Raw genomic sequence first — 27227 nt, 5'->3', positions numbered from 1 at the left:
TTACCTCATCACTCCTTAGTAAGTTCTGCAAATCTTTGCCGTTGGAACTCTTATTTCTAATCCTCCGTTGAAGGCTTTCCCATCACTAAGGCTTTTTGCCTCTAGTGAAGTGACCCCGTTATAATACAAATGTTCCTAGGAAGTCACATTTTATTTTTTTAAGGCTTTTATTTATTTATTTGAGATAGAAAGAGTGAGAAAAAGAGAGCATGAGCAGGGGGCAGAGGGAGAAGGAGAAACAGATTCCTCACTGAGCAGGGAGCCCGATGCAGGCATCGATCCCAGGACCCTGAGATCATGACCTGAGCTGAAGGCAGACACTTAAACCACTGTGCCACCCAGGTGCCCCAAGGAGGTCACATTTTAAATAGGACCTGGACCCATAGCATTTTTCAGCGGGAAGGATCTCAGCATGAGCAGTTAGCCTTCTTTATTTTAATGGAGAATCAGGATAGAGGCTTGCTAAAGAGTTTAGCACAATCACAGCCAAGTGACATGTCACTCACAGCATGTTACCTGTCACCTGAATGCAGGTTTGGATAGGGGCAGTCACCACACACCTGGACCAAAAAACTACAACGCAGGGTTCAACAGAAAATCTTTTGAATCTCATCCATGAACATATACACCGATTAAAAGATTATATAACCCTTCTCAATAATAACAACATTTAAGTAAATCGGACTATTCCTTTACCAATATGTGTGAGACGATTTGTCAGGCGTGCAGATACGCAGGTGAAAATAACGTGCGCTCTCAGAAGGCAGACATAAGCCACTGCCTGAGGCAATCAAGGAAGGCTTCCCAAAAGAGGCGACATTTGGTCGGGCCCTGAAGGATAAGCACATATAGGTGGGAAAGGGCTACAGACAAGCAAGTGAATCTAAGATGAGGAAAGTGTATGATGTTTATCCAGGAGGATGGAGCAGTTCGGCCTGGCTGAGAAAGGGCACACCGGCGTCTGACAGACACGAGGCTGGACACCCCCACGTATGGTGTCAGGGTGACCGTAGCTACAGCTTGTGCTGGGTTCCCAGGGCCGGGGCTGCTCCTCTAGGCTGAGTGTGGAGCACGCCTCCCTGAACACATGACAAAAGGCAGTTTCCAGCAGGTTCTAGAGAACTCCGGGACCCTTTGCTTCCTCCCGGTGTCCTTGGCTGCTAGGTGTCCTCACTGTGTCCCCGAAGAACGTTTCCTTGTTCCTGAAGGGCAGACAATAGAATTCTTCAGAGACTCTCAGGAATGAGACATCGGGGCAGCCTTAATTCAGCCTAAGGGTAGAGGGTGGGCTTGCCTTCCAGGAAAGCCAGCTCCTCCACCAAGTGCCTCCAGCCCTCCTTCTACCCTAGGGCAGCCCTGCGCTTCCTGCTCCTGCTGCGCCTGGGAAAGAAGCGAGCTCCCAGCCAGCCTCCTGCGGAGACAGGGCCCCAAGTGGCCTCAGTTCCAGCCGCCAGTGATGCAGGCCTCCTCCAAGCCACCTCCTCAAGCCCGTCAGAGCACAGGGGGCTCCAGGCCTGCAGATCCCCCTCACAGAGACACCGAGGCCACACGCCAACGCCTGGGCCCAGAGGAGTCAGGGGTGTCGTGGCCCAGGTGCCGCTCTTGGGAAAGGGCGGGCTTGGGGGCTGATTTCCCACCAGCCCTTCCAGTACCTGTGTCCCCCTGGCTGCCCCCTGTCTCTGTGGATGGGCAAGCACTCGGGAACACGCACAGCACATACATCACATGCACACAACACATACATAACACGCAACACAAGTCATACACGTACTACACAACACACACACACAAAGCCACGCACATCACATGCACACAACACATACATCACACAAAACACACACCATACACATACCACACAACACATGCATCACACACATCGCATGCATATAACACATACATCACACACATGCACACACACACACACACACACACACAAGCAGCACAGGTGGCCTTCTTGTTCCCTGCCCTCACACCCAGTGCCTCTCCACACTGTCAATAGTCCCTGATCAACCGCTCCCCCTCCCCCCGCCCATTAATTCTGACACCCTCAGGTACCTGCACACTGTAGCACCACTGCGGGCATGGAGTGTGGGCAGTGCTCAAACCGGATGGACCAGGACTGTCTGGCCACCCAATTACATACTTCTGCACTGGCGTGTAAATCTTTCTCCACCTCCCTTCCTCACCTAGAACCAGAGGAGAAAGAAAAAGAATGGATACCTAATGTCAGATACCTAAATAACAACAGCAGCTGTCGCGGAGTAGAATCTCAGGTAGCTCCCTCCTGCAGCCCCCCTCAACAAGTAATTCAAAGCTTTCAAACAAGCACACATTGGAATGCTCCTTGGGGGTCAAAGAGAGGCAATCAGATGGGGAGGAGCAAAGGCTCAGGGGCAAATCCTGTCGCATTTAGTCCAATTTTTATTGTAAAGGACAGGAACGCCACTCAAATTGCCTTGTAAGAGGTTAAAAACATTATTGCTTTGGCAAACCTGATCAATACTCCTAATATCTCTCCTTCTGTTCTTCCCTTGCATTGAGCGCACCCTATCTCCTAGTGAGACACACAGGCTGTGTCTCTCTCCTCCACACCCACTCTGACACCACATTTCCTAGCCTGGGTTGCACCTGCCTGTGAGCACGCAGGGAAACATAAATGAAGGAGAGGAGTACCATTCTCACGTCGCTTCTTTAAAGGAGAAACTAACTGCTCCCCTATCTTCTTCTGCTCTTGCCCCTTGGCTGAGAAAGGGATCCCTGGCAGCAGTCCCTCTAGATGGAGAGATGGGAGGCATATGCTGAGAATGGCAGAGCTACTCTTGCAGCCTTGGACCTTTTACCTCTGGACTGTGATATGAGACAGAAGCAAACTTCTATCTTATCGAAGTCCTGCTGCTGGCAAGTCTTTGTTGTAGCAGCATACATACCCTCTCACTGACTAACACAATTCCCTTCAGGTGTGGCTTGATCCAGCAGTTTTCCAACCATGTTACCCAGGATCTATTTCCTTTCATTGTCTCTGATGTGCTTCCAATGGTGTCTGTCTTATTCTCAGAATCTACATGTCCCCTTCCCTAACTGGTCCCTATACCCTCACCTCACCCTAACCACAGCCCTCGAACAGCTTCGGGGGCTTCTGTGATGCTAACAAAAATTGCTTTTATAAATACAGACTTCACCTTCTCACAGAACACACTCTAGAGAAGAGTGGTATTTCCTTCTATTAGTATTGACAAGGGCAAGAGGGACACTGAACACAGAAAGATAAGCTGGCAAAATTATATGACCTGGGTCACTCAGTGATCTTCTTTGCACATCTTGTTTAACTGTTTATCTAGAGCCATTAGATCAGGATTTACATGGAGTACAATGGCCTCTAACGTTCACAGAGTGTGCTTCCAGGGCCCTCTTGGGTTTCTATTGTAGGAGGCAAGTACCTATTTCCCACAATGTCCAATCAAGACACACAATGGAGGAAACAAATTCCCCTAAATGAAATTAAGTGCTGTTAGGAAGTAGAAATGAATACTGGGAAGCTAAACAATGGTAAATGTCCACTCCATCACCTATATGCTAATATTATCCAAACCTGTCACTAGCCTGAACCCTCTCCAGTGGCTCGGGACAGGACATGTCTCCAGAATCCATCCATTTCTCAATCCCACCACCTTATGACACTAGCTATGTGGTCATCATGTTTCTACTGGACATCATCCAATACCCCCCTCAACTGGGCCTTCCCATTTCCCATCTTGCTTTCCTCTAATCCTTCTTCTTCTTCTTTTTTTTTTTTTTTTACCATAATCAGAAGGGTCTTTCCTAACCTGCCATACAACATCATCCTCTAAAAATCTGGCCCCTCCAACTCCTCCAGCCTTAGTAATTACAACCAGCCATTGCTGCACTCCCACCACCCGAGAGCTACACCATCTGCTCTTAGTTCTTGAACCACTCAGTCCTCCAGTGCTTCTCAATGTGCTTTCCTTCCACTCACACACCTCCCCTATAATTTACTTTTTGAGTACTCAGGTAAGCTTCATTTCCTCCAAAAGGCCCTCCTGACCAGTGAACTAGGTGAGCCTCCTTCTCTTTTTCATAACACAGAATTCTACTTTTGAAACACTCATCAGATCTTTTTTTTTTTTTTTTTTTGATACTCATTTACTATGTGCCTTCTCTTCTTGGCTGTAAGCTCCTTGCATTGCATATCATAAATCAGATAAATGTTTTAAGTGAGAATCAACTCTGCAAGTTTCCAAATTACCACTCTGCCAATGCCTCTGCTTATTCAGGTATCACCTTCTAAGCTCCCATCAGGTGCCAAGTCTTTCTTTGCTAGCCCTTGAAGCTGCAGAGAGTAAAGAGGTGTGATCCATACCTTCAGGACACTCAGAGTCTAGTATACGAGTGGACAGTTTAAAGGCAGAGGCCTTGGTTCCCTCACCTGTAAAATGGGGCTGTCTGCTAAAGCAGATGTCTCTGGTACCTTCATCACACCCTAATTTCAGCTGCAACTATGAGGAGTATTTCCACGCAAGCTCAGCATCATCTTGTACTGCCACCTTTCCACCTCCATCAAGCATCTTTCATCATTCAGCATTCTGCCCCAGGAAGCCCCAGGGCTTCCTCCAATATTGCCATCATCTACTTGTTCTGTGTAGGTAAGCTCAGTTCAGAAACGCAGAAGCATCAAGGACCCCAAGACCTCAGGACAGTTCCTAATCAACATGGCATATCTGGTGGGTAAATGCTCCAGCCACCCACTTTTCTAGAAGTCAGAACTGAACCCACACTGCCTACCACAGTGACCTCAAAAACACAAATTTATTTTGTCTTTTCCTCTTTCCCTGTCTTCCTCACTCTGGTCCCTCAATCCTTCTTGGGATCCTCTGTACAGGTACCCAAGTCCTTGTATCAGGCTCTACTTTGAGTGAAACCCAAATCAGGGCACCGTATTCACAAAGTTATTCCAAAAATTACCTATAGTAGCATGAGTGACATTCTAAACAAATTTCTTAGCACACTGTCCACGCTTAATAAATTGTGGGTATTAATGTAAACTATTATATTCTTGGTGGGGGGAGGAACAAGTGTAATCCAATAAGATGAATGCTATAATGGAAGCATAAAGTGGTTGAAAGCACAGAATGAGAACAGGTGAAGCAGCCCTGAAATTTGGAGGAAATCAAGGATGCTTCACAGAAGTTTCTCTCAAACTGAGCTTTTCTAAAGGCCCACATATCAGGAGAGAGAATTCCCAAGAAGGGACCTAGAAAGAATGCAATAATGGCATATGGAAGAACACGGAATGCTGTGGGAAGCATACACAGTTCCGTATCACAGGAGATGGTTTTTAGGGGTAGAAGTGGAGGGCACAGAGTGCCTTGGTCTCAAGGAAGCCCCTACCGAGGGGAGAGACAAAGCCTGAGACACCCCCCAGAGATGGGCCACCAGGGCTCTCCTGCAGATAGCTGCAGAGAGGGATACACAACGTTCACTATCCATCTACACACATGCTTTCCATGCTTCTGTTTATTTACACTCTGCCTGGCTGGATGGAATCAAGGCATAATTCATGACCCACCCCTTCGGCACCCTGCAGAGAGGGGGAAGCAGGGACCATCCCTGTCAAGTGCCAGATGTTTGGCAGGGGCCTAAGGGCTGCTGATGGCTTTGGAGGTAAAACAGGAAACTCTTCTAGGGCAGGAAGCCTGGAAGTGCAGAAGTCTGCCGAATGAAAGACAAGTGGCTTCAGAAATGTAGAGGATGACGAGACTCGGAGCACAGTCGAACACATCTGGGCTGCAGTCCCAGCCTTGCTCCCCGCCTGGCTGTGTGGTCCCCAGCAAGGCACTTCCTCAACCTGAACCTCAATTTCTCCAACTGATGTCCCTTCCAGCCCCAAGATTCCCAGAGTCCATGAGGCAGGACATGGATCGAACTTCACTTTGGAGCTTGAAGAGGATGGTGTTATCCCAAAGCTCCTTTTCCCTCTGAATGAGCTGGTGGAATGAGAGGTCTTTGAACCAAAGGAGTTAAAAACAAAACAAAACAAAAACAAAAACAACAAAACAAAACAAAAACAAAAACACTGAGGCCTAATCACCTGGCTTTGGAGTAAACAATGACTTTTAACCACTGGGACACGTGAAAGAATAGATGGGATTGGGTGTGAAGGTGGGTGGGGAAAGAGCCAGACTGGCTCTTTGGAAATGCTGGTAGGCTAACTCACTTTCATCTGCTTATGTTAGTCCAAATTTGGTAGCCAAGGGATCCCTGGGTGGCTCAGCAGTTTAGCACCTGCCTTTGGCCCAGGGCGTGATCCTGGAGCCCTGGATCAAGTCCTGCATCAGGCTCCCTGCATGGAGCTGCTTCTCTCTCTCTCTCTCTCTCTCTCTCTCTCTCTCTCTCTGTGTGTCTCTAATGATTAAATAAATAAAATCTTTAAAAAAACAAATTTAGTAGCCAAGAGCTACTAAATTTTTGCTCAAGGTTTTCCCTGTCTCATGTCCCTCTCTGCATCCTGCTCTAGCCGTGTTAGATGAACTACTCTGCATTCTCCAAAAATGCCCTTATCTCCTTCTTATTTTTCTTTTTTCATATTGTGCATTCGTTCAACCAGTAAAGAAAGAAAATGCTGATCAGCTGCAAATTCAAGATTTGTTTTTAAGTGAGTAACTTATTTCGCAATTAGTAATCCAAATAATGCTCTGGTACATGCTGTTTTTTGCTCAATAAAACAAATACTTTTCTAATTGGTTGCGTAGATATTTTATATAATTAGTAAAAATAAGCCATGTATGAAAATTCTAAACCTGCCATTCAAGGAACGGATCATAAAAGTCCTTCACTGGATTTTAAAGACATTCAGCTATAATTTCTTCCATAAGCCCGAAGGCTGGCTGTCAAAGTGATAGAAGCTGTGAGGTTTCTTATTTCAAATATGAATTTTTTATGGTGTGGTCTACCTATGTGGGCAGGAAACTTAGGAAAAGGCAGGTAGGTTTCTCCGCATTGAAACAGGAATGAAAAGAAGTTGGTGAAAGTCTATCTCTTTGAGTAAACACACTGGTTGCCTTTTCTACTCACAGGGTAGACTTGTTATAAAACAGGGGCAGAATTATTTGGTTTCCTATCACTCTGGGTAGGAAAGTGCCTTGTACTTTGCCCATTCAATTGTCTCCACGTGGAACACCTCTGCTCCTCCTTATGCATCCTTCAACTCTCACCTCAAATGCGTCCTTGTTTATTTTACCAGTGGTTGGATGACTGGAATGGGCCCATGGTCATAAAGTACATCAGAGGCAGACCAAGAGCAGAACAGGCTTCTAGCTACCCTGTCCTATATTCTTCCCTCCACACCAGGGTTGCCCAAAGGGCACGGGGTCCTGAGTGTTTAGTTGTTTTCTGTTATCTGTCTCCCTCTCCGTTTTGCTAGAAAAGTCTTAATCCTTGTTAATACCAAAGGCTATAGAATATCCTGTAGTTCAGCTGCAATTTAGCAACCATTATTTTGTAAATTTAACACAGCACTTTCCAAGTCATTTCAGCCTTTTCCTTCTACAACATCCATTAACGTCTTATAGAATTACATTTCCGGAAAATACAATTTGGGAAACACTGCTCCCTATCATGATTGCTCCTCTGCATTTCCTCCCCACCTCTTAGCTGGGGAACCAAGAAAGACCTTTGTTATATAAGTGAGATGCTAAGATATTTGGCCTCTTTTGTGGCTATAGGAGAAGTCTATTTTACATTTAAGTAAGAACCAAATCCAAAGAAAGTGGACAAAAAGAATGAAAGACAATTTAGGATAGAAGAAGGAAATGTTCAGTTAACATATGTTCTACAATAAACATGTATTTGTTTTCAATTTTAAAGATACTTTAAAATTATGAGAATTCTATTACAAGGCCAAGCAGATCTTACTAAAGATTTGCAGGTTAAAAACTGGGAAAATGTGATTTTTTGCAATTTTAAGACTGCGAAACTATTGCTTTACAATATTTACCAGATTCCAGGTCAATTCCCATCACTACCTTAAATTAGTTTTTGGCTCACCCCCACGGAGGTGATCTAGATTCCCTTGCCCCACTGAGAGCCAGATATGTAAGTCCACCCTGATTGCTGAATTGGCGGAAGGGTCCTGCCAGTGGACTAAGTAAGCCCTGGGCCATCCCAATTCCTAGAGATTCAGAATCCCCACCGCCAAAGCTATGAGGCTCTCCCACAGAGGGTCAATGGAGAAGAAAAAATCAAGACAGGTGAGACCGTGAGGAGTTCTGGGAAGTTCACGGGCCTTGAAATCAGACCAGCCTGGCTTCGAATTCTGGGTCTCCCTCTTACTGTCATAGACCCAAAAGTTCCATATCCTCTCTGAACACCGTTTATTTCCTTTGGAAAGAAAATGGCCAGAGCAAAAGATGATAGGATTGTCAGGAGGTTTAAACCTGCTGAAGTAGGTGACAGAGGTGTTCCCTGGGGCCTCTGTTCCTGCACAGAGATCTCCAAAGGAACAGCTGGAGTCCCCTGTGAATGTCTGAAGCCCTCCTCCAGATATCTGCAAATTCTAGGGGCATCCCTTGCATATATATATATATATATATATATATATATATATATATAGAGAGAGAGAGAGAGAGAGAGAGAGAGAGAGTGTGTGTGTCTAGGCTCCTATGTTAAAGTTGCAGACTGTCCCCACTCAGCATTGAGAACAATATAAAATTCAGTCCATTCTTCAGTTTCTAGCAATAGCAATAATGATCACCATCATCATAATAAAATCACAGTTTATGAACATAGTACTACTTACTGACGTTCCAGAGGGAGAGATTTACATTTAAAACATTAGGAATTTCCACATTAAGGTACAGCCTGTCCTTAAGACTTTCTTGGCCTCCTGCACACTACCAGGTGCCGTTCTCCATGCTCCACCTCACTGGCTTCTTCACTTGCACTGCACTTTCTGCACCTCCCCTCTCTTCTCTTCTTCTAGAGCAAAAAGCAAATTCCTCTCACATTCTCAGCCAGAGGAGTTTGACTCTTCCTTTGTTGCTGAAACTCCTGATAATGCCTTTATTCCCAAATAGTTTTTCCAGGTATTTTCATAAGAAAGACAGTTATCTCCCTGAGTGGAATTCTAGCCATTAAGACCAAACATTTAAAAAATCACTTCAGGGACACCTGGGTGGCTCAGGGTCCTGGGATTGAGTCCCTCATCAGGCTCCCTGCAGGGAGCCTGATTCTCCCTCTGCCTGTGTCTCTGCCTCTCTCTGTGTCTCTCATGAATAAATAAATAAAATCTTTAAAAAATAAATAAATAAATAATCATTTCATTATGCACAGATACAGAACCAGTACTGCAATAGTGGCAAGGAGCAGAGCGGGCTGGATGTCTTGTCTTCATTGCCCTATATCTTGTCTATCTGTGTGAACATAGGTGACACGTCAAGTCTTGTGTCCTAACATGTAAAATGAAGATTATAACAGCACTAAACTCATAGGGTATTTGTAAGAATTAAATTAGTTAGTACATGGAGAAAACTCAGAACACTGCATGGCACATGATAAAGTCTCAATAAGTAGTAGTTATTTGCTTTTATTAACCAAGATCGACTCCATTTCCTCTGAGCCCTTTTTTCATCCTGGGACTATAGCTCTTTTCATCTTGCATCACCTACTTTAACTGCAGCCGACATCTCCTAAGGTGTTACCAAGAATATGTACCATTTTGAGCACTGCGGTTCATTATCATGACAAACTTCTAGCCGATGATACTTGGCTGGAGACAGTGATATGACTACACAAAAGCAATGCACTAGCAGCCTGGCATAACAATTTGGAGTCAGACAACCCAGGTTCAACTGTCAATTTGGAAATGTCCTTGCAGTGTTATCTTGGATAAGTTGGTTGACCTCTCTGAGATGGTTTCCTCATTTGATAAATATGAGTAAAAATAAAACCTACCTTACAGAGTCGAGAGGATTAGAGATATAACATGTAGGGAAACATATATGCTTAGTACCTGGTACCTGCTCAGTGGGTTAGATGGTGGAGGTGGTCATGGACATGGAGGTATAGACATAGAGGTGGTCGTAGTAGAGGTGGTGGCGGTAGAGGTGCTGGTGGTTAAGATGGAGGTGGTACAGGTGGTAGAGGTGGTGGAGGTAGAGATGATGCTGCTGAAGGTGGTGATGGTGGTGATAGAGGTAGTATAGGTGGAGGTGCTGGTGGAGGTGGTGGAGGTAGAGGTATTGGTGGTGATGATGGAGATGGAGGTGGTGGTGGGGGTGGTACAGGCAGAGAAGATGGAGGGAGTAGAGGTGGATATAGCAGAGGCTGTAGAGGTGGAGGTGATGGTAATAGAGGTGAGGTGATGGTGGTGGGGATAGTAGGGGTAGAGGAGGTGGAGGTGATGGATGTAGTGGAGATGGAAGTGATGGTGATGGAGGAGTAGAGATGCAAATGGTGGAGGTAGAGGTTGTGGAAGTGGAAGTGGTAGTAGAGGTAGAGGAGGTAAAAGTGGTAGCAATGGAGGTGGAGGTGGTGGCGGGAGAGATAGTAGAGGTGGAGGAGATGGAGGAGGTGGAGGAAGAGGTGGTGCGGGGGTGGGTAGTAGAGGTACAGGTGGTAGAGGTGAAGGTGGTGGTGATGGAGGTGCAGGTCATGGTGGTGGAGGTGGGAGAGGTAGAGGAGGTAGAGGGAGTAAACAGCATAACCTGTAGGTTTACATGGAGTCTCGTTCACTATTTTTCACCCGAGAGGCTGTGTACTCATATTTACAGTACACTACTTCCCAAGTCCTACTTACAAACAATCTTTGAAGCACACTGAGAATATCCCTCACCCACAAACTCATCAATAGCAGTAACTATGGATAAGAGTTTCACAATTTTATTTTGTCCATCTATTTATAGATCCCTGAGATCATGCTGTATAGATATTTTGTATCCTGCTTTTTACTTAACACAATATTAAAAGTATATTCCCATGCCTTTAAGTTTTTTATATACTTTATTTTAACAACCACATATTGTAAAGTTCTGCCATAATTTATTTAACAACTCTCTTTTTACTGGGCATTTAGGTTGTTTCCAATTCTTGACTATTATAAATAATGTAGCAATGAACATTTTTGTCTGCATTTTGGATGATTTCCTTCGGCTGAATTCCTAGACACAGAATTACTGGGCCAAAAAATATGAACTCACAATACAGATTGCCATACTGTTATCCTGATCCTTCACATATCTGAAGACAATGGTCATGTTCCCAAGTCTTTTTCTATAAGCAAAACATACCCAGATCCTTCCATCTTCCTCACGTAATTCAGTTCCTGGTGCTGCCCCCATTCTTGCCCCTTTTCTGGGGATGACTCCTAAGCTGACATTTCAGGTTCTTCTGGCTCTGACCTACTTTACCTTTGCCCCTCGTCTGTAACATCTCACATCACTCTGCGGGCACCTTCCCATCCATGGCCTCCCCATGTACACCCAGATACTGCATTCTGCTGTTCATTTGTGGATTCTATTCCTTTAGTCCAGAATGCCTTTCACACTCTTGATGCCTGGGCAACTCAAGCTCATTGGTCAAGAGAGGGCTCATTGGCCACCTCCCCTCTGAAGGCTTCTTGATTCCTTCCTCCCTGCCCCAGGCAGAACCAAACTGCTCTGCCACCTAGTACAGAGTCCCAGCACCAAACAGATGACCCGCTTATATGTGGATAATTCAGAAGTATTTAATAAAGGCATTCTTTAGGGAGATGTGGGCAGGCTGGAGGGAAACTCTAAGAAATAGCACAGTACCCATAAGCCGGTGAGGCTTTTAACATCCCCATGTCTGAAGGACAGGAAGAGGTTACCTGGAGCTCAGCAGGACGGAGTGGTGTGGGGAGGAGCTATGATTTCTCTCAAGACACAAAGTCAGTCCAAGGTAACCCCTGGAGAATAATACCATGACTTTTTTCTTCTTTCTCTTTTCCATCTCCTGCCCAAGCTCCCATTAGCAGAACCCAATCAAATCCAGGGACTAGGAAACCCACTGATTCAGTGCATACAGGTCAGCATCCTGGAGTACGGAGCATGGTAGAGAAGGGTGGAGAGCAGATCTGAAGAGCGAAGAGAAGAGCCCCATCTCATCCTATTAAAGCTCATTACCCCTTATTATAGTTAATTACCAGCAGGTATGCTTCACCATCTGGACCGAATAGATATTGCCTCACACACCTCCAAACCATCTTCTGCACTATGACGTGACCACTTTGCTCTCTTAGTCAACATTCTTAAGAGCCCCACTGTGTCCCCAGTGCCTACAGAGCCAAAAAAAATAAAGTAAAAAGTATTAGCATGACTAATGCCCCTGGTGGCTGGGCCCTTGCCTTCCTCCTCATGTCCTCAGGGCCACCTCTCCCTTTCCTCCTACTTCACAATCCAGCAACATGAACGCATGTCACTCCCTGAACACAGCATTGCCTCAAAGGGTCTATTCTTTTGTCCTGACCACACTACCCCCATTGGAAACCTCCTACTCATTCTTTAAGGCTCTGCTCAAGGGCACCTTGCACTGTGAAACCCCCTGCCCCCACCCCCAGACAACTCTGGGCTTCTTCTCCAAAGTTCCTTTTACGGCCTATGTTTTATTAGTACTTTACATTATAGACGTTTATAACTCTGTATCCCCCAAATAATCTACAAGCTCCTCTAAGGCAGGGACCACATCTTTCCTCATCTATTTCCCTGGTACCTAAAGTCTCTGACACATTGTAAACACTCAATATCAAATTAGTGAATGAAACATTGAATTGAATAAAGATATTTGCAATTTAGGTAGAATTCTCATTTGCTGTATAGGATTTTTTTTTTTTTTAATGTATGCTTGCTCTTTATGTACTTATAGGGGATGAGTGTGTGACAGAGGGCAGAAGCTTATGTCCTGGGCATCTCTCAGAACCAGGTGGCACTGGCCTCCATCTGTTCTGAGTAGAATTTCTGCATGAACGTCGGCATCCTCGGGAGGACAAGTAGGAGATCCATGTAGAGCCTACCCATTGTACATCCATTTGACAGATGGACCCTGTTAACAGGTAACTTGCCAACAAGCCCTTAGGAGCTCTTGTGTCTGCTTCCTAAATCCATTTTGGAGCAGAAATCCATTTTATTAGCTGAAGACAGAATAGACCAATTCTAAATATTTGGAAAAGCTTAATCTTGCAAATTAGCTAGCTGTCCTCTGGCCACATGGTGGCCACTTGTGTGGGAGGGAAGCAGGCCCATCTCAGGACAGACCTTTCTCTGTTTCTTGAGAAAACACAATAAAACACCCTTCTCCTTTCATCCACATCTGGCGGCTGCAAAAACAGTGACCCGTGGAATTCACATTTTCATACTTGACAATGGTAGGCCAGCGTCCAGAGGTTATTCTTGCTGTGTTTATGAAAGAGTGAAGCCTGTCAGGATAAGAAGGCTTCTGATGAAGTGCTTATTGAGAAAACATGCAGAGATTTCTGTTTCCCCAAATTAGAGAAGGAGCTTATGATAAGAAACCTTTTCATTGATTTCCCCTCCTCCACTGCTTTCCTGCTGTCCGGCAGCATAATTACAAGCCCCAAGGTTTGGCCTGGTGAAGTCCTAGAGAAAATTCTCCAAAGTGGAATAGGTCAGGTCAATAACTCTCAAAACCAAGGAAATCACCCTGTCTCTATACTAGGGCCAGCATGCTGGCTGAACTGAAAAAGGAGATCTGTTGTTGGGGGTCGGGTTCTTAACTGCATGCTGATTGGCCAGTGGGAGTGGCCTGGGGTGAAGAGAAAAGCACCTTCTGAGAACACTAGATTGGAGGCAGGTAAATCCCAGGATGAAAGAGGGACACCAAACAGAACAAGACTCAGCAAGGAAGTTATAGGACAGAGCAGAGCAGCGGTGAGACAGGATTCAGAGTTCATGGGGACGCGGGGAGGGATGCTTAGGGCCATTCCTCCGCTAACTAGCAGGCAGCTTGATCGCTTAGACTGCCTGGTGCGTAGGTGTGAGTCTACTGAGAGCACTGAAGGGACAGCCTAAGTGGGTATTGATGAGAAAGTATATTCAGCAGTCATTTTTGCCCTCGTTGATATAAAAGTAGGAGAAATTAGTTTGCTGAGTCACTGATCGGTTCATTCAACAACATTGCATTAGACTTTTACTCCCTCATGGGCCCTGTCCTGGGCCCTGAATTTACAGAGATACAGCAGACATTCTCTGGGCACTGAACAGGCTCCCTGATCTCCACCAGGCACCCGCTCTCTGGGCCTCACTAGAGCAGGAGATTTCTAAACCCCATATCAGGCCAGGGCATTCCGGGATCAAACCCCCGCAGTGGCTCCTCTTTAAGGAAAGGGAGTAAGTCTCAGCCCCTTAGCATGGCACACAACCCCCTCCTACCTCTCCGGCCTGACCACGGTACCCCTGTCCCAACCTAGCCCAAGATCTCTGCCTCCAGGCTCATGGTGATATTTCCTCTTCTGTGCCTACCCAATCCTTCTGGGCCTGCAGTTGTTCCCTTAGATGTTACTGTCCAACCCCAACACCAGACTGTGGTCCTGTGGTCCTCAGGATGTCTGCATATCCTGTCACATAGCCCGCATTCCCCACTGTCTTCGAAGCACTCTTCCTGCCTGCTTCCCTTCTCTGCCTCTCTTAGGAGCCTGACAACTTCACAAAGGTGACTGTCATCCTCTTCACCTTGTTATTTCCCTACACACAGTGAAAGGAAGGGTGCTTATTCGTCCGTGCTCAGAATAATCACGCCTGGACTGCCGCCTACATTGTTCACCCCAGGCTAGACACTTTCATAACTATCTCATATAATCTTTACAAAAACTGCAAGAGGATCACATTAAGATCTCACTTTCCAGGTGTGAGTCTGTGACTCAGAGAGGGTGAGGAATTTGCCCAAGGTCTCAGAGCTCAGAAGCGGTGGGTGGCAGCAGGATAAGAGAGTACTCTCTTTCTCTACGGCCACTGGCCACTGCAGGGTCATTCGTGCCAGCCCAGCCATCTGCACTTTAGTGACAGCTCTGCTACCCGACCCAGAAGAGAAGGAGGAGGAGGAGGAGGAGGAGGAGGAGGAGGAGGAGGAGGAGGAAGAGGAACTCTAACACACCTCACTCCTCAGAGATAATCAAGGCTACTCTAGTTTTATTTCTAAAGGAGTGGCTTTTCTTACCTAAAGGTTGTGTTGCTAAGGGTTTGGATTCTATTCAAAGGGATTAATCTTTTTCTAATGGGCCTCTGAACGTAATAATGGGAGAAAGTATGCAGGATGAAGGCTTTTGTGTGTGAAGTCTCCTGAGAAAGTGGTAACAAATCCCCAGGAAGGATACTGGGGAAGGGAACCTGAATGGGACCTGTGGGGTCCTCCTGGCTTCTGGATCCCACTCTTGAGGGTGATGGATAGTGGGTGGGATGCATGCTGGTACAAAGAAGAAAATCCAGTCCCCAGGCCAGCAATGCCATGCAAGGCAGGCTCAACAGAACAGAGGTCTGCACACTTTTTCCTCATGTACCCTTAAAACAGCTCTGTACCCCCTCACACATTTTAAGTTGACATCTGAAGTTTTTCAGCGAAACTTTAAACAACATGTTGTAAATATTGACATTTTAAAATAAAATTGCTACATTGCTCTTTTGCATGTACCCTATTTGGTCTAAATACCAGTTACTTAAAACCCACCACAATCCATTTGAAAAATGTACAAACAAACTCTTCTGTAGCAGCTGGAGATGGTACATTATTCTTTTTTCTTCTCGAAAAACTCCTTGAACTCCTGTTTCTAGGTCACTTCTCCCACAGGATTGTATCCTAATGTATTAGATTTTTTATGCTAGAAGCTTAGTCATTTATTGATCACTCAGCACTTCTGTGAAATGTATGCATAAATTTTAAAATTGATTTACTTTCCTGAAACCATAAAGCAATAGGTGTTTAAAAGAGGGGTGGGGAGGGAGATGATGAAAGGTGCTGTGGGAAAGAAAGGAGGATTTGCCAGAAGGAAAACTGTTGGTGAGATCAATGGTAGGAAAAAACATATATGGAAGTTGAGGGGCTAGAAGTTGATTCCCCTAAAACTATCTATGCCTGCACATTTCTTGAAGAGTCTTTAGGGGGCAGCCCACGTGGCTCAGCGGTTTAGCTCCGCCTTCAGCCTAGGGCGTGAATCCTGGAGACCCGGGATCCAGTCCCACATCAGGCTCCCTGCATGGAGCCTGCTTCTCCCTCTGCCTGTTTCTCCCTCTGCCTGTGTCTCTGCCTCTCTCTCTCTCTCTCTCTCTCTCTCTCTCATGAATAAATAAAAATAAAAATAAAAATCTTTAAAAAAATAAATAAAAGTCTTTAGGTACCTCCACAGGGGCATGTGCCTCAGACTCAAGATGATGAAGCGGAGGTCTGAGTTAAAGCCACGTCCTCCTGACCCCAAACCCCTTCCTTACCAGCAGCTTTCGAGCTACTAGATAGTCAGGGAGTGAATGTGATCTACACCCACCTGTGCCTTAAGTTCAAACCAAAATCCCTCAGCAACCCTGAGATGCTATTCGGACAGCTCCACAACATCTCAAAACTCCCATTAGCTCTATGGGAACCAGTGGATATCCAACTGGGAAGAGCACCCGTGCCTGGACGGCAGGGCTAGACAGGACACAGGAGTTCACTCTGATCTGGGAAGAGGCAGCAGCGGTCACCACTACAGTTCCCATGAGCCCTCATCTCCAGACCCTGGTCTCATCTGTCAACCCCCAACTACCTGAAATACTTTCCCCACTATATTATCCGTGTTGTGCGCCCAACTGGAAACATTCATTCTTTGGACTTTGATGATTTTACTTAAGTATCACCTCCTCTGACTTATTTAGCAAAACCGATTACCATATCCTCTGCATATTAAGTAGTATTCTTAAACTCAGCACATTGTGCTATCTATGTGTGAGTGACTGTGTCTTGCCTTCTTTGGAGGCATGAACCATATCTAACCATCCAGTGTCCCATTTAATCAATAACTGGGAAATGACTAAAGTCATGAAGGGACATTCAAAGGAAATGTTTCTAGAAAAAGTTTAATGGGCCAATTATGTGTGTGTGTGTGTGTGTGTGTGTGTGTGTAAGATTTAGGTACTTTTTTCTTTTTTAAGTGATATTTAGGTAGTATTTTTTGTGTTTTTTTTTAAAAAGATCTATTTATTTATTTTAGAGAGAGCGAGAGATACACACACACACAAGGGAGGAGCAGAGGGAGAAACAGAATCTCAAGCAGAGCCCACACGGAGTACAGAGCCTGACATGAGGCTCAGTCCCGCAACTCTGAGATCATGACCCAAGCTGCAATCAGAAGTCAGATGCTTAACTGACTGAGCCACCCAGGCACCCATTTTTAATGTCAGCTGTTGAAGCTACTTACTTTGGCCCCTAAAGTATACCATGCTCAGGAAAAATGGCTTCAGATGCTCTACAGGAGCTGCAGCACATAGTGAAACCTATGTTCATTTTCTTTTTTCTTTTTTTTAATATTTACTTATTTATTATTTATGATAGACATAGAGAGAGAGAGAGGCAGAGACACAGGAGGAGGGAGAAGCAGGCTCCATGCCAGGAGCCCAACGCGGGACTCGATCCCGGGACTCCAGGATCATGCCCTGGGCCAAAGGCAGGCGCTAAACCGCTGAGCCACCCAGGGATCCCCCTATGTTCATTTTCTGTTTGCATTCCATCCATCTGTTGCTAAACACCACTGAAAAAGACCTTGATCATTTTGGAAAACACAGGGCATCCCAGGTAGCAGAAGGTAAAGTCATCAAGAATTGCACGACCATCTTATTAGGATGTAAAACAGTACATTTAGCCAGGACTGTCTTAGCTCCTAGAGAAATGTGTCACCAAACATGTCACACAAGCCACTGTGCTGGGCTAAGTAGAATTCATTTTGATCCTTCAGATGTTGGTTTTGTTCTTGAATTCCTCAGATGTTCTGACCCCACCTACCCCACGGATGGACCTTACTTATGGATGTAGAAATTTAAATCATTATCGTACTATAGGTAGATTATGCTTAATTTCTCTAATTTCACTTTTATTTTATGTTCTTCAAAATAAAATTTTCATTTCAATCCTGTATAGATTTGATTCCCTGAATCAGTTTATTGTCTCCATCCCAGTTTATTAATTATAGCTTCCATCATTGTGAATTTTATTTTGTGGCTATAATAGCTACCAAACCCAATTTCTCATATCATATAATGCAGATCTAATTTCCACAAGAAACTTTGATTAATCCATACATTTTTTTTTCTTGTTTGGTTCAATAACAAAGATGTGCATATGCAGATTGAATCACTGCCAGTTTTCTTTTGTGGTGACTCCTTACCTACATTCAGTGTGCCCTGGGAAAGACTTTGCAGTTTCAAATGATACCAACACATTGTGATCCTTTGGTCAAGCTTAGTCTAAATTAACAATAAGATGGAAAGTTTTACTCAGGATTTTGTTGGTCACAACAGGAAGGATTAGAAAACAGCGGGGGGGGGGGGGGGGGGGGGGAGGTGTCAAGCCACTCTGTTTCCTGCTTGAACAAACAGGTGTATAGAGGACCCAGGACACAGAATATCCAGATGAGGCCTGAATACAAACAGCATAAAGATGAGGTTGAGGAGTTTCGATGGGGACAGTGTGTGAATGGCTTTGAACATGGTCAAGATGCAGTTCAATTACAACTGCTGTTGGGGCTAGGTCACCCTTTCCAAGCATCTGGCCCTCCAGTCTCCTGGCTTCTGGGAGGAATCATCAGTCTGGTCCGAGGCTACATGGAGTGTGCTGTTCTTGGGCTGTGACCCCTTTTAGGCCAGCACATGTGTGCTTTGTTTCCTGCTTCAACCACGTGCCTCAGTTGTGGGGCAGAAACTGAGCACAGTTAGGAAGAGACAGTGAACAGCAGGGCACAACCCAGGCATTTCTGGGTCCTGGGTTGAGACACAATCATAAAATATCCTCAGGGACACCTAGGTGGTTCAGAGGCTGAGCATCTGCCTTTGGCTCAGGTTATGATCCCGGGTCCTGCTTCTCCCTCTGCCTATATCTCTGCCTTTCTCTATGTGTCTCTTGTGAATAAATAAATAAAATCTTTAAAAAATATATTTTTTTAAATATCCTCAAATTTTCACCATTCTTCCTCGAGCAAGTTGCTTAAACTTATGCAGGGTCCATTTTCTCACGTGTAAAATGAGAGAGCTGGTGAGAATTCATGAAAAGAACTTCTCTCAGGGAGTGCTCACTGTAGGCCCGGCACTCCTCTAGGTGCTTTACGGAAAAGGGCTCACCCCGCAGAACAACCCAATCAGGCAGGCACTAGTACGACTCTCTTTACAGCAGGAAACCAAAGCCCAGAGAGGTTAATAACTTGTTCAAGATTTCACAGTTAGTTCTGGGTGGACTTGAACCCTGGGACTCTACTTGTTAAGTAACCCCCTCACCAACACACACACACATACACACACACACACTCGACCTAATTAATTAGCATGAGTGTCTGAGGTTTTTAGAGCAAATGGACTCCTTGATTGGGAAACCTGCAGAAGTGCCCTGCCAGAGGGCTAAGCATAGAGGTGACATGATGAAATGTAAACTTTAGAAAGATTGTTGTGCCTATCCTCTCCCAAGGTTAGGACTGAAGTACCCTCCCTAGGATGTGGGAAGTCACGTGAAAAAAAATAATAAATTCAGACTGCAGACTCTAGAACAGGAAGGGCTTTCCCATGTCAGCTGCCCTGACCCCCTGCTGTTGTCTGAGATCCCCAGGGGAGGACCTGGGCACAACACTGAGGCAAGTTAGAGCAAGCTCCCATTCCAGCAGCTCCTTACCTCAGTTCTAACCCAGTCCTCCAGTGCCACACTGCCTCAACAGCATTCGGGAAAAGAGTAAAAAGAATAACCCAGCCAGTGCGATCATGGTGTTCTTGTGTGAAAGAGCCCATAGACACACCCCTCAATGCCTGACCTCCGCTTAGCCTCTCAGATTTCTCTGGAAATAACACTCTCCTTATCCTGCACAGTTCCCAGCAGACTTATCGTTGGCCTTTCCCTGGGAACAGAGGTACTTCAGAGACATCTACTTCTGACTGTCAGAATGAGAAAAACATCTGAATGGTGTTGGAGGGGTGGGGTGCAAGGTTTCAGTTCTTTTGATGCTTTTAACCTCTGTTTTAACCCACTGCAAACTTATCAGACACCTCCTTTTTCCCTCTGCGTTTCCCCCTCTCCCCTTACCTAGCCATCTCTCCAAGTGCCTGGCCTTTGCAGACAGCCCACTTAGATCTGGATCATAACTTTTCCATGGCATGGTTGCACAGCCCCTGAGCAAGTCACTAAGTACCTAATTATTCTGAGCTTCAGGTTCCAAATCTATGAAATGTGATAATTGTATCTTCCTCAAGGAGTTGTACTCAAAGGTTAAATGAAATTGCACAAAGGGCAATGTTTGTAAAATATCTTTAAATCATCCCCTCCCTTTTTTATGATAAGCCTGAGCAGCATGTCCTCTACATCAAAGTAGAGAAATAGAATAACAAATGCTACCTTATATTTTCAAGGCACTTGAAGTCACACATTAGTGTTGCTACATTGTTGGCTCTAATTTTGTTTACTGATGCATGAGTGAAATTCCATTCTCCAAGTATTTATGAAAACTTAAGAGTACCTACCTCCTTGTGTTGCTGTAAGGATTAAGTGAATTCATTCAAATATTTAGAAAAAGAGTTATTTCTTATTATGTATATTGCTATTATGATTGTAGACCAGCTGCTTTGATAGCTGCCAAGAACATGGAAATGAGTAAGACACAGATTTTGCCCTCAAGAAAGGTCCAGGCATCTTATTGACTTCTTTTAAAGGTAAATGAAAAGAAACTCAGAAAAGTAATTTATTTGCCAAGATTGTGAGTTGTTATGTGACTGGGACAGGGCTCTAACCCAAACCATTTGAGTTGGAGAACATTTCCATGTTCTGCACACCACAGTATCAGATCATATTGTTTGATTTCAGCTCTCCTCCAACATGATCAAATCCTTGATCATGACTGTTACTACCAACCAGTTTTATGACTCCTGTGCTGAGATGCTCCTTGGGTTTTAAGGACAGAGAACAAAGAGAAAGAGGGTCTAGAAAATTATATATATATAATTATATATATATATAATTAAATAAAATTTTATATATAAAATTATATATAATTTTATATACAAAATTATATGTAATTAAATTAAATAAAATTTTATATATAATTTATATATAATATATAACTATATATTATATAAAATTATAAATATATGATTTTTATATAGTTTACATAGATAAATTATATAAGTTAAATATATATGTATAAAATATATAATTACAGATAAATAATTATAAATTATAAAAGATTCTTTATCAATATATATTATGTTTGTATTATTATATTATTACTAAAAACAATTTTATTATTATGAATTTATAAATATAAATTTAAATATATATGTATATATATATATGAAATCATACATAAATGGAGAGAGAAACAAAGCCTGTTGTTTACGAGGCACCAACCTAGAGATCCTTTTACTAGATACCTTCATATATCTCACTTATGATGAATATTGCTGCCCTCATTATTCTCAAAACCACATCTTAACAAAAAATCATATACTTCTCAGGTAGCTGGGGGGGGGTTCTGGATCTGAGTCAGAGCAGCTTCTAATCTAACACCACAGAATTTACATTCCAAAAATATTGAGACAGTATTGGAGCTGTCTTCCTAGTTTGGTAGAGTTGACATCTAGAGTGTTATAAGCATTTCAGATTTGCTCCGTCTAGCCTTTCATTCTATTCTTATCAAGCAGCTTCTAGATCCTGGCTCCTGTGCTAGGGATCAGAGATGTGAACAACACTGTCCTAGCCTGCAGGGAGAACCATACAAAGATAATGACAAAAGATGAGAAAATAAAAGTATGTTCCCAATGAATCCCAAAGGTGAGATGGTTAGCATGGTGTCACACTCGCTTGTGACACAAGAGAAAAGACTATGTGGTGAATGACATGAGGTACTCAACAAGTGCTTGCTGAATGGATGAAAGCTGGACAACCCAAGAGAAAGGTCAGCATCTGGGAGAAGTCTACTCTACTACACACCCATGTAACTTTTCCTCTATGCAGCTCAGTCCACAATACACACTGAGGACCTACTGTGTACTTGGCACTTTTCCAACCATCAGTCTGATTTCATCAAAGAACTCACCATCCCATAAGAAATCAAACAAGCCAATGTAAAGAGCACAATCTAATGAATCCTAATGCTAATGTGACCAGCGCACACGAGCCACTCAAGAGTTGCAATCAATAAAGGAACTTTATATGTCTCTCACCTGCTCAGTGGGGTAGTCTTTCCTATATTCCTGATGAAGATGAGGTAGGCCCCTGACTGCCTTGTTTACTCTTAGATGATCAGAAGTTTTGTAGTCATTTAAAATCCTTAATAAAGGGCTCCTGGCTGGCTCAGTCGGAGGAGTATATGACTCTTGATCTTGGGGTCGTGAGTATGAGCCTATGTTGGATGTAGAGATTACTAAAAAAGAATAATAAATAAAATAGTTTTAAAAAATCCTGAAGTAAAATCTTAATTCAGCAAAGTCAATGTAATAAGCAAAGCTTCCAACTTTGCGGAAGATGAATGCTTTCTCCTCCTCCTCCGTTTCTGGTCTACTGCAGTCCAGGGGAGGGTTATAGACAATGTCTGCATCCTTTCACACCCCACCTCCTCCTCCCAAACTTTGCTACCTTTGGTCTGGGGACATCATTCTTCCCCACTATCCCGCAGCCCCTGAGGTGGCACACAGTCTATCCTGCATGTAATAGGCCCTCTGTGATAAATTTTTGACAGATTCATTTGAAGACGCTGTTGACTACAGCTGTATGGCATTACCTGTTCCCATTGCATCCACTGCCCATCTTTCTGCAAGAGCCTCCAGTATCCATCCATGTATGTGGTAATGGAGACAACATACCCTGTACCGTAGCTGTTGCCCCTACAGCATTTCTCTGCTGCTAATGAAAGAGCGAATTAATCTTTCTTGAACCTCTATATGTCAGGTACCAATCATTTCACTCATTTCCCAAAATAACCCTAAGGAATATGTATCACTTTACCACTTTTCCAGATAGGAAAAGTGAGTTTCCAGCAGGTTAAGTAACATGCCTGAAGACACACAGCATCTACAGGGCAGAGTTAAGTTTAAGGAGCTCTGACTCTGAAACCCATGGGCCGTAATGAAAAGACAAGTCAATTATGAGACAGGAGACCTGGGGCTCATCTCAGCTCTGCCATTCATTTGACCATGGCCTTGGCTAATTTCCACCTCCTGTCTGAGTTTCCTCATCTGTAGATGAAGGAGCTGGATACGGTGACCACTGTGGACCTTCCAATTGCAGAGCTCTGAACTACTGATAGGTGCTTAAGTTAGTCCCACTGGCCAGCCTACATGTTTTAATTCAGAATTTCCCTTGTGGTAATCTCTCTTGTCTTGTTATTTCCTGCCTGCACTTCTAATCTCCTTCATCTGGGGTCATTCGTATTTCTTTTATGTTACTCATGTTTACAGAGGGCCTGACTTAGCATCATCTGCAGATTTCATCAAAGGGTATTTATTCACCACCTACTTAAGGGACCTTAATGGGCCAAGTGAAATACCAACCCAGGGCTCACATCCTGATCACTTTCTTCCTTTTCACAGGTTCTCTAAATAACTGCCCTCCAAGTGGGTTAGGACTATCCTGAAAACCTGGGGCTTTGGGTCAGCTGGACCTGGGTAGAAAACTTATGAGTTACTTAACCTTTAGCCAACCTTTCTGGACTTCAGTTCCTTCATCTAGGAAACAGGAATAATTACACCCACCTCAAAGGGCTGTTTGAAGTCCTGGCACTGTGTGTGGAATATGGAATGGTCCAATCCAAGGCCTGGAATAAGTTACTGCCCTTCCACCTTCTCCAACACTCAAGGCTTCAGGAATGGCCGCCAAGAAAACAGAGCTTTCAAAAGAGGTTCTCTCTTTATCTGAATAGCATCATGGAGAATTTTCCTGCAATGACATATAATATTGCCCATATGCCTCTTAACACCTCTTAGACATATATTGTGTACCTTTGGCCTATAATAAAGAAGGGAAACAAAAATCTCAGGTCTCCCTGGTGAGTGACCTTGGAGAGGTTATTTAATCTTGCTAAGCCTCTTTTTATGAGGCTTCTCTAAGTCTCTACATTTTTCCATAGCTGTGAGGATTAAATGGAGTAATGCAGATATAATGTCAGGCAATGATAGGTACTTCATACATCAGATGGCACTACATTTGACTTCCCTCTACCATTTACTAACTTGAAGACCCCTTTAAGGCCTAATTTCTACAGCTGTCAAATGAGGATCATGATTCTTATGTTTAATGTGATTGTGCAGGTCCATGCAGTGCCATTAGTGGGAGTGCCTATCACATACAAAGTGCTTGTATATGGTAAGATCTATTCCTTCACTTTTCCTGGATGCTTTTGAGTTGTGTTGTCATGATTAAGAAGAACTAAGGGGTATATTTAAAGAAAAAAAGAGGTAGAGATGCACAAGGGCAATACAAGAGACATATATTCCTTTTGTTTGTTTGGGTTTTTTGGAGGGTTCCTAAGAGTTAAACTTGGGGCAGGATCGAGATATCAAGATGGTTCCACATAAACAAAAACTTTACTAGGGGATTACATTTGGTTCATATCAAAATCACTCAGATCCAAAGATGCATTCCAAGCAGTTGACATCCATTTCAGTTGGATGCTAATCCCACTTTAAAAATTAATCCAAACTTGACAAGAAGCTGATCTCATGTACCTCACCAGGACATCCCACTCCCAATCAGTTTCCTATGAAGGAAATGGGGAGCCTGGCTGTCAAAGCCAGAAATGAAGACACGCCTTTCCCTCATTCCAGCTGAAATGTGCAGTTTCAGAAAGGACTGAAACAGCCTGGTTAAATCTCATAAATCACTGCTGCTCTAGCCTCTTTGCCTTTCACTTGAGATTTACCAAAAAAAAAAAAAAAAAAAAAAAAAAAAGGCACGCGTGTCCTTTCCTGAGATCACTGGATCCTAGAGCCCCAGCACTGGAAGGGCCTCCAGGAGCTTGACTCTTCCCTTCTCATCAGTCCTTCACACGAAATAGTTACCAAAGCCCACAGTTCTGTCCTCCTGCCATTCCCTAAACCCAGTTCTTCAACTTTATCCCAGCTTTTGCTCCGTTGGTCAAAATCTCATCACTTCTCACTTAGACTATTGCAGTTATATCTCAAATCTTCAGGACTCAGCCCATCCATCCTCTCTCCTACAGTCAACATCTTTACAATATGCCAATATGACAATACTACTCCTTGTTTAAAAGCCCCCAGCAGCACCTCTCAGGATCAAGTACAAAGTGTCCACTTTCACTGCTGACACTGGGCATGTTCTGCCCCATGTCTATCTCTTAAGATTCTTTCTCTGCCACTGTACCCCCTTATACTTTGTACCCCAGCCATAATTAACTTTGAACTGCTGTCTTATTTCTGGAATGCTTTAATATACCTGGAATGACCAGAGATCCCCAATGCACTCTTCAAAACTAACGTAAATATAATCTCCTTTTGAAGGCTTTCCTGACTTCTCTCTATCCTCAAGCACAGTTATCTGCTTTCCTGCCTGTAGCCCCACACACATGTCATCACTCTGTTTACGCTGTCTTAGAATTATCAGTACACATGTCTGTTGTCCCCACTATGCTCTGAATTCCTTGAAAGCTAAAGCCATATTGTAGTATCTTGGATTCCCATGTTCATAGTAGGTGTGAATGCACTCACAGTCTGTAAATATTCACTGACTGTCTACCATGTGTGTAGCACTGGGAATTTAGAGATGAACATGGACTCTGTACTCAAAGACCCTACAGCCTGGAGGCACAGCAAACATATAGAGGCAAAGAATAACACAATGTGACATGGTAGACAGAACAAAAGGTACTCTCAGTAGAATCCCAAGGAGAGGCCTTGGGACAAGCTGGGTTGGGAGAGAGGGAAGAAGAATATTTCCAAGAGGATATGATATAAGCTCTTTCTTTTCAATTTGAATTGCATTTGGACTTTTAGAATTTCAGGTTTATAGTTCAAGATGGCAGACCGGACATGGCTCCCAGATAAGACCCATTGAACAGCTAACAAAGATGTATAAAATAGAATACATAAATCCCTGACAGTACTGATTAACAGACCAAAAAATTGGGTGCAATCCACACACAAATCTCTGAAGGGTGGAAAGCAAATGCAATTACTGAGGCCTGAGGCATAAGCTAGAACACAAGAGGCAGGGAGAGACACAGAAGACTGCAGTGAGTGTGTGATCCAATGTAACATGGTGGAGCCCTAGAATGGCCTGGGAACAGGAGTGAGCAGACCTGGGGAGCCAGAAAGGGTTATGGGATGGTCATCATGAAGGGATCAAGGCTAGCCTGAGGAGGGCCCAGAGTCAGCATGACAGCTGGGGATGGAGGCAGAGAAGAGTTCAGGGCAAAGCCACAAGACCATCTTGAGCTGAAAAAAAAGGAGAAAGATCCTCCAACCAGGAAGAAAGTATGCTGCAGGGCTCCAACCCCACAGCACATTCCTTTTCACCGTGGAAATTGTAGGAGCTCAAGCAAACTGCTCTACTCTTTACCATGCACAATAAGGACCAGCCTGCCATCCAAGAGGACCTGCTCATCTACACAGAGCTCTCCATCAGCCCTCCCACCTGGAGAAAAGGCCTTTTGGATAAGTGGACCTGAATCACTAAAGGAAACCATGGCAGCCAGTTGCCTGTGCTGTCAAGTGAGAGTCACAAATAAAAGTAAGCCAACTGGGTCAACATTTGAGGAAAACTGATGAGAAATAGAAATCCCAAAACTAAAAAAAAAAAAGCAAGCAGTGGCGCCTGGATGCAACAGAAATAAGGAAAAAACAGAAGAGAATTTTCAAGATATATTTCACCACAAGCCAAGTTACTGTCCCCATGAGAAAGAGGTAGTCAAGGGTCCTTAGAAATATGAATTGTGTTCACCAATAGGCAAAAAGTTTCAGCAATGGAGCCAAATGATAGGTTGGTCATGGCTAGAGACCAAATGAGTCCTCTGGGAGATG

General features: G+C 44.0%; 1 long non-coding RNA gene across 22 annotated transcripts in view; it reads right to left on the bottom strand.

Annotated features, from left to right (window-relative positions):
- Window positions 1-586: 586 nt before the first annotated feature.
- The window catches only part of LOC102156622, a 121022-nt gene continuing 94381 nt past the window's right edge, over window positions 587-27227 (bottom strand). For 19 of the 22 annotated variants that reach the window (XR_005359727.1, XR_005359730.1, XR_005359723.1 and 16 more), the window contains 5 exons: window positions 23946-24129; window positions 22976-23094; window positions 22419-22618; window positions 2056-2186; window positions 587-1202 (listed from right to left, as the gene is read on the bottom strand). This is a non-coding gene — a long non-coding RNA (uncharacterized LOC102156622). Of the gene's footprint in view, window positions 1203-2055; window positions 2187-12175; window positions 12308-22418; window positions 22619-22975; window positions 23098-23945; window positions 24130-27227 lie in introns of all 22 variants that reach the window. The other 3 variants (XR_005359724.1, XR_005359729.1, XR_005359739.1) reach the window with 3 other exon arrangements.

The sequence above is a fragment of the Canis lupus genome, chromosome 5 (genome assembly GCF_011100685.1).
Source record: "Canis lupus familiaris isolate Mischka breed German Shepherd chromosome 5, alternate assembly UU_Cfam_GSD_1.0, whole genome shotgun sequence".
NCBI classification, from domain to species: domain Eukaryota; kingdom Metazoa; phylum Chordata; class Mammalia; order Carnivora; family Canidae; genus Canis; species Canis lupus.
The sequence above is the reverse complement of the archived record's forward strand: the minus strand, read 5'-3'. Positions and strand labels throughout refer to the sequence as shown.